The sequence below is a fragment of the Ailuropoda melanoleuca genome, chromosome 18 (genome assembly GCF_002007445.2).
Source record: "Ailuropoda melanoleuca isolate Jingjing chromosome 18, ASM200744v2, whole genome shotgun sequence".
Lineage (NCBI taxonomy): Eukaryota > Metazoa > Chordata > Mammalia > Carnivora > Ursidae > Ailuropoda > Ailuropoda melanoleuca.
Genome location: NC_048235.1, coordinates 36,716,002 through 36,722,948, shown reverse-complemented (window position 1 = coordinate 36,722,948; position 6,947 = coordinate 36,716,002). Strand labels below are relative to the sequence as shown.

The window sequence follows — 6,947 nt, the reverse complement described above, 5'->3', positions numbered from 1 at the left end:
TCTTCAGATTCTGCTTTGTGCCTCTTGGATGTGTTAGTAGCAAGTTTAGAGCTTCAGCCTCTGTTGACTCTGGTTTCCTTCTGCACCCTCCTCCCTAGTGAGAGTCTCCATTGAGGGTCTCTACCCAACAAACACAGTCTCCATAAAAAGGGACAGAAGTGACACATGCTCATAGGAGACCTGCAGACAATTCATCTTCATGCTGATTAAATTGCCCAAATCAAGGAAAGTGGGCCCATGACAAATTACACAGTGGAGCTCTTTGATGAGTTTGCAAGCTGGAATTTCACACAATTCGGTGTCACCAGAGTGAGAGCTGAGGGTAGTAAAGTTGCCCAGGGCAAGTCTACAGACAAGTGTTGTCCAGACCTTTTTTTTTTTTTTCTTATGATGCTTCCTGTTCCTGGACTTACACATTTTTAAGACTTCTGTGGCACCCTACTGAGTCTTTTGATTTGGTAAAAAGAGTAATCCAGCGATCCCATCAGGTGCCTAGACTCTATGCTCCTGGAGGCAGAATGTAGGCAAAATAATCAGAGCCTTCCAGGCATCTAAGGTAATACTTGCCCACAGGATATTTGCTTTGCAAGTCAACACCTCTTGAATGTCTGCCTGCTTGCCTACTCGATACTCAAGGGATATCAAACTCTGGCAGTTGGCTTCCTACCAAGTCATGCTCTGGAACTTGTCCCTGTCCTTTGCCGTCATTCTTCACGTGCCTTACTCCCGCTTAGCTGCAAGTTTCAGCTCAGATATTTCCCATCCAGCAAACTGTCCAAAGCCCCATTCCACACCATGCACACCTCTATCACATCCCTGAGCTAGTCTGTCGGAGGTGTCCGTGTAGCATATCTGACTCCGTCAGCTCACTGAGAATAAAGTCATTTCTTTTTCATCCTTGCACCTCTGTGCCCAGCTCCAGACCTGACTTGTAGTTTGAGCACAGTCGTATTTGTTGCATGGAAGAATGGGATGAAACAGGAACTCAATGGGGTGAACGAGGGAGCTGGGCATCCCAGATGTCCCCAGTGGCTTCCACATCCTTTGGAAAAGGGTCGCTTGTGCAGGGATTTTGTTCAGATGAACTCCACACTGACTCCCAGAAGCACAACTCACATTTTTTCCCATTTTTTAAAATTCAAAACTGCTATTGAAAACAGAATTGGGAGCTTCTAACAAGTAACTGAATCTGTCCCACTTCCCTTAGGAGTTGTAGGAAGACCCAAGAGAAAAGAGGTAGAAACTGATGCCACCGGGGAGGGGGGGGTCCGCAGGTGTCAGGGCTAGNCACCGGGGAGGGGGGGGTCCACAGGTGTCAGGGCTAGAGTGGGGGTTTCTGATTATCACTAGAGAAGCCCTGAATCCAGGAAAGCAGACAGAATGGAGTGATGCCACACAGAAGAGGTGTCCTCTCCTGGCACAGGAGAAAAGACGGCAAGCCAAAGAGGTTAAGCATAAATGGAAAGGAATTCAAGTTAATTTCCTAGAAGAACTGACACTATTTGAGGCTTGCTTGCATGTGCCAGGTTTTAAACAGCCATGGGCTGAATGGATAGTGAGTGCTGGCTGCCTTGTGGTGCCTTCCAGAGGTCAGCTGTACACGCTGGCCTGCACCACAGCAGATCAGATATGAGAAAGCGCGGGATGCTGGCTGCCCCTGTGATGGATCCCAGTGCCGATCAGCAGATCACAAATTTATTTAAGGCAAGAGGAGACAAAGCAGGTACCAGGGCCCCCCTAAGGCTTTCTGATGAGCTTGGAAGGCAAGGCAATGGGACTCAGCAGACAGTCCTCCAAAATCAGTAAACCATCAATTGCATCTCCTTGGGGAGCAGGAGATGGTGCCAACATGAAAGGACAGGAGGGCATTTCCTTCACTGTCATGCTGTGAAGCTGCTGGCAGCTTAGGCCCAGCCTCACTTGCTCCAGTGCTATCTGAATTAGAACTTCTGCAAAAAGGCTGCTTTTGCAAGAGATGGGGCTAATGTTTCTTGTTGGGCGTCAAGAAAAAGAGTGGAAGAATTGTGTCGTCTAGCTCAGCCTCCTCATCAGTGAATGGGATTCATGACCCCAGACAGAGGGAGATTTTGGTTTCTTCGGTCAAGTCCTGTCCCCGAGAGCAAGGCATGTGGGTTGCCCTGAGCTATTGAGAGATGCTCCTGGACAGAGGAGAACAATGAATTGCGGTTCCCAACTGCATACTGAACTTTTCCTATTAGCTCACTATCCTTTGCAGTAAATCAACTTAGTCTCCATTACAATAGATGGCAATAGTGCATTACTTGTCAGCAACATGCCACAATAATAAGGCTCTTTCAGACGGCTTCTCAAATACCGATTGTGATGTCTGTGGAGAAATAGAACTGCTTTTAAAAAGAATATGAGCATAGCTCTGTAATAAGGCCAGATCCAGTATTGAAACAGGAGGGCTTCTGAATTTTCTTACATCATGATGAGAACTTTATTGCAGTGAGCGTGGTGAAAATTCATTATTTAATTGAAAACTGTTTATGAAAATGAGGTCCTATTAATTCAACAACAAAAATATAGCCTCCAAAATGTTCAAAGCCTGCTGAAACTACAAATTATCTGGTGGACTCTGGAACCATCCAGAAGGATGGGATTCAAAGTTTGCCTCTGCAGGGGCGCCTGGGTGGCACAGAGGTTAAGCGTCTGCCTTCGGCTCAGGGCGTGATCCCGGTGTTATGGGATCGAGCCCCACGTCAGGCTCTTCCACTATGAGCCTGCTTCTTCCTCTCCCACTCCCCCTGTTTGTGTTCCCTCTCTCGCTGGCTATCTCTATCTCTGTCGAATAAATAAATAAAATCTTTAAAAAAAAAAAACAAACAAAGTTTGCCTCTGCAGCTTACCACCCATGTGACTACAGGCCCATGTGAGTACAGGTGGGCTACTTAGACCCCCGTAACTTCTTTGTCTAACAGAGGTCATAAAAAAATGTCCATACTGGTTTGTGAATTAAGCAGGATAACATCTGTAATGTGCTGTAACAATGTCTGTAACACAAGGGTCTGATCAATGTCATTTATTATTATCTTATGCCCAATGTTTTCAGTTTCTAACATTGGAAGACCAGATGCACCATTTAATTCAGGAAACCCATAGGATGCCTGCTCCTTACTTCTTGCCCTTCCCTTCATGCCAATATAGATTTGAACTCCCAGGAACTATTCCAGGAGGATTGAATCCTGAACTTCCCAAAGGGAGAAATAAAGAGACCAAAGTCAGCTCATCCCCACTGGGTTGGCACCTGACAAAGATTTGAAGTGACTGCGAGGCATCATGGCGAATGGCTGAAAATCACACTGTCAGCCTGAAACGCATCAAAGCTATTCGCTGGTTTGAGCCACCCCAGGGAGAATCTCCATTTAGCTTCTTCGGTGCAGAATCATGTTTGGCTCTGGCAGGATGGAAACTAACTTACCATCCCATATGGCACCTCGTTTGTAGTAAGCACTTGATGAGAAAGAAATCATGAGAGTCATAACCCCTCTTCACCCACAAACAATACTCAGGGACATCTGTCACCATTATCCCCACTGCCACAAATTCTGATATTACTTGGTGCCAAAGAAAACCTGGTGAAGCTCTTCGCTTTGTAAGCCAAGAAGGAGGGTATCTTGCCTAAACTGCGAAATTAAGGAAGTTCGCCAGCGGTATCGAGCGTGCCTCCCCCGCCACCCCCGTCCCCATGGCTGTGTTGTTAGCATATGGAGAGCACTGATACATACGTCCACTTCAAGTCATTTTTCTTGTGCTTAATTCCACTTCATCAGCTGGAATCTTCCTCCTTGTGCCTTCAGATAATCCAGATTGAGAGCCACCCTCGTATTTCCTTTTGGCTTCGGTGATGCACGTGCCTGCCCCCTCCTACCAGAAAGGTCTCTGCAAACTTGGGGAAGAAGTCCAGCTAGACCCCTCCTGAGTTCCTCCTTGCTCTCTGACTGCATCAAGCCACTGCTGGTGCACGGGTCTCATGAGCCTGGAATAATTCAGCTTTTTAGCGACCAGGACTAGGCAGTGTTCCTGGGACAGTGGTTTATAAGAAATATAAAATCACTTTTAGTTTCTTCGTAGATTTAAGGTTGTGCTACATTCTGGGCTATTTCTACCCAGAAGGAAGCGAGTTAATGACAGAAGGAGGTAGTTTTCCAAACTCCAGAATTGGACAAACGTCAGCCCAAAATAGAACCCCCCCTTTTTTTTTCTCCTAATATCTTAGCAGATCTCAATATTCTGGTTGGCTAGGAGAAAAGAAAATTTCCATACCTGACGACTTCAAAGCAATGAGTAAGTCAAAGTCCAGTGAAATGTGTTCAGTCAGGGCAAACACAATCCACAACGGAAGCGATAAGTGAGACATCCCTGCCTCCTGTTGCTTGGACACTGATGTCTTTCGGGAGCACTTGGCTGGTGTCTGCACTTCCGTACACACTCTTCCTCATTTACCCATCATTTTGCATCAAAGATCAGGCTAATGGTGAGATATTCTGACTCACAAAATGAGCTAGAAAAACTTGAAATTTAGTTTTTCTATTTGTCACTTAAAATCATTAGCATGCATGAGCCCAATTCCACCAAAAAACTGCTTGATGCATACATAATAATTATTTATTATGTATATTCCAAAGCGGTCCCAAGACAAATCTTCTGAAGGCCTGAAAATAGAAACTGAGGCTTAGATGAGTAGAGTTATTGTTTACTCATAAGAGATTGAGTTTCACACTCTGTTTTCTGTCACCTGTGTTCAGGTGAGTCCTTCCACCCGCCCCTCAAATTACCTGTCTTCTGTAATCCTCTTTTGTCATCTCTAAAATGAGGGAAATAATCTCCCTGTCTCATAGAGTTGTCATAATGATTAAATGAGCTCATCCACAAATGACACTTAACCTCGTGCCTACAACACATTAAGCCCTTAGCGACCGTTACCCATGATGATGATGTGACGATTTGTATTTCACTTTGCATTTTATTAAACATTTCCATGTAGACGAGCATATGGGATTTTCTTCCCTATTTCACTCTTTTGTTCCTCATTACTAAAAGGAGAAGAGTGTTTAAAAGATGGCCAATAGCAGCAAGAGCAAGTTTTCATTGTCTTGTAAAATGCTCCACTCTTAAGGAGGTGAGTATCCAAGGCAAGGGAGGAGAATTTCCAGAGACTAGCTTGTTTTAAGTGAGGATCCTAGGAACAGTAGTAGAAAAGGAGGGTGGTTGTCTCAACTGCACATGGGGTACACAGAACCTCCTTTCCGGGAGCCCACAGGAGGTGAACTTGTCACTGATTGAATGGAGACCCAGGAGAAAGGGACATGATATTTACACCATTGCCCGAACACGGAGTCTGTTCCCAATTGGCTGCTAGTACAAGCAGAGCCTTTGGGGAATGGAACGATGTAAATACTTCTCAGATATTGAGGACACAAAGTCAAGGTAACTTAAGTTTTCCATCAGTGTTTCAACTGATGGCCAGCTTCATTCTCTGAGGGAGGTAGCATTATTATCCACATTGAGAGTGTTGACAGCAGTTTTTTCGTACCCTTCTTGGGGGTCACATTTGTTTTTTTATCATGATAAAAAATATAACAGGAGCTCTATCCTCCACAGATCATGAAGTGTGCAGTACAGTATTGATAACTGTAAGCCAAATGATATACAGCAGACCTCCAGAACTTCTTCATCTTGCATAAGTGAAACTTTATACATAAAGAACAGCAACTTCCCATTTCTCTCTCCCTCAACCCCTTGGCAACGACCAGTCTACTGTCTGTTTCAGGAGTCTGACTACTTTATGTACCTCATAGAAATGGAATCACGCAGTATTTATACCTCGCTGGCTTATTTTATTTCATATAATGTCCTCGAGGTTCGTCTACTTTGCTGCATGTGTCAGGATTTCTTTCTTTCTTAAGGCTGAGTAATATTCTATTGTGTCCACACATGACACAGGGAGAGAGCTCTGGTATCTCTTCCTCTATTTATAAGCCTTAGCAGGCAAGGGTCCCTCCTTTATGACTTCATTTAACCTTTATTACTTCCTTATAAGCCTTATCTCCAAATACAGTCACTTTGAGGTGAGGGCTTCAACAAATTAATTTTAGGGAGGGGCGCCTGGGTGGCACAGCGGTTAAGCGTCTGCCTTCGGCTCAGGGCGTGATCCCGGCGTTATGGGANGGATCGAGCCCCACATCAGGCTCCTCTGCTGTGAGCCTGCTTCTTCCTCTCCCACTCCCCCTGCTTGTGTTCCCTCTCTCACTGGCTGTCTCTATCTCTGTCAAATAAATAAATAAAATCTTTAAAAAAAAAACAAAAACAAATTAATTTTAGGGGAAAGAAACATTCCATCCATTACATGCACCATTCTGCATGTGGAGGTAGGAAGTAAGAGAAACATTTGGGCTTTTTGCTGTACTGACATATCAAAGGTGGTACATTTTTATGTTGTTCAATCTCTGAGCGTTATTCTCAGGTAATTTTTAAATTTTTTTTAAATTTTTTTATTTTTAAAGATTTTTATTTATTTGACAGAGATAGAGACAGCCAGCGAGAGAGGGAACACAAGCAGGGGGAGTGGGAGAGGAAGAAGCAGGCTCATAGCAGAGGAGCCTGATGTGGGGTTCGATCCCATAACGCCGGGATCACGCCCTGAGCCGAAGGCAGGCGCTTAACCGCTGTGCCACCCAGGCGCCCCTCAGGTAATTTTTGCAAGTTTGGATGGTTGATTTTCTATCCAAAAGAAAAGGAAGAAAATCCATGGTAGGTTAGTGGCGAGCTCTGGATCTGCGAGAGGGGTTTTCTTCCATCCGGTCAGCATGAGGTTTCCTTAGGACAGAGCTCTTCACGTGCTGCTGATCGATGTCAACATCAATTCACCATAAGATTTTCACCATCTAAGGCTGATAGGGCGAGTGAAGTCTTGGGTTTCTATT

General features: G+C 44.8%; 1 pseudogene; it reads left to right on the top strand.

Moving 5' to 3' along the window:
* The window catches only part of LOC100479520, a 49,000-nt pseudogene extending 47,194 nt beyond the window's left edge, over positions 1–1,806 (top strand).
* Positions 1,807–6,947: the final 5,141 nt, after the last annotated feature.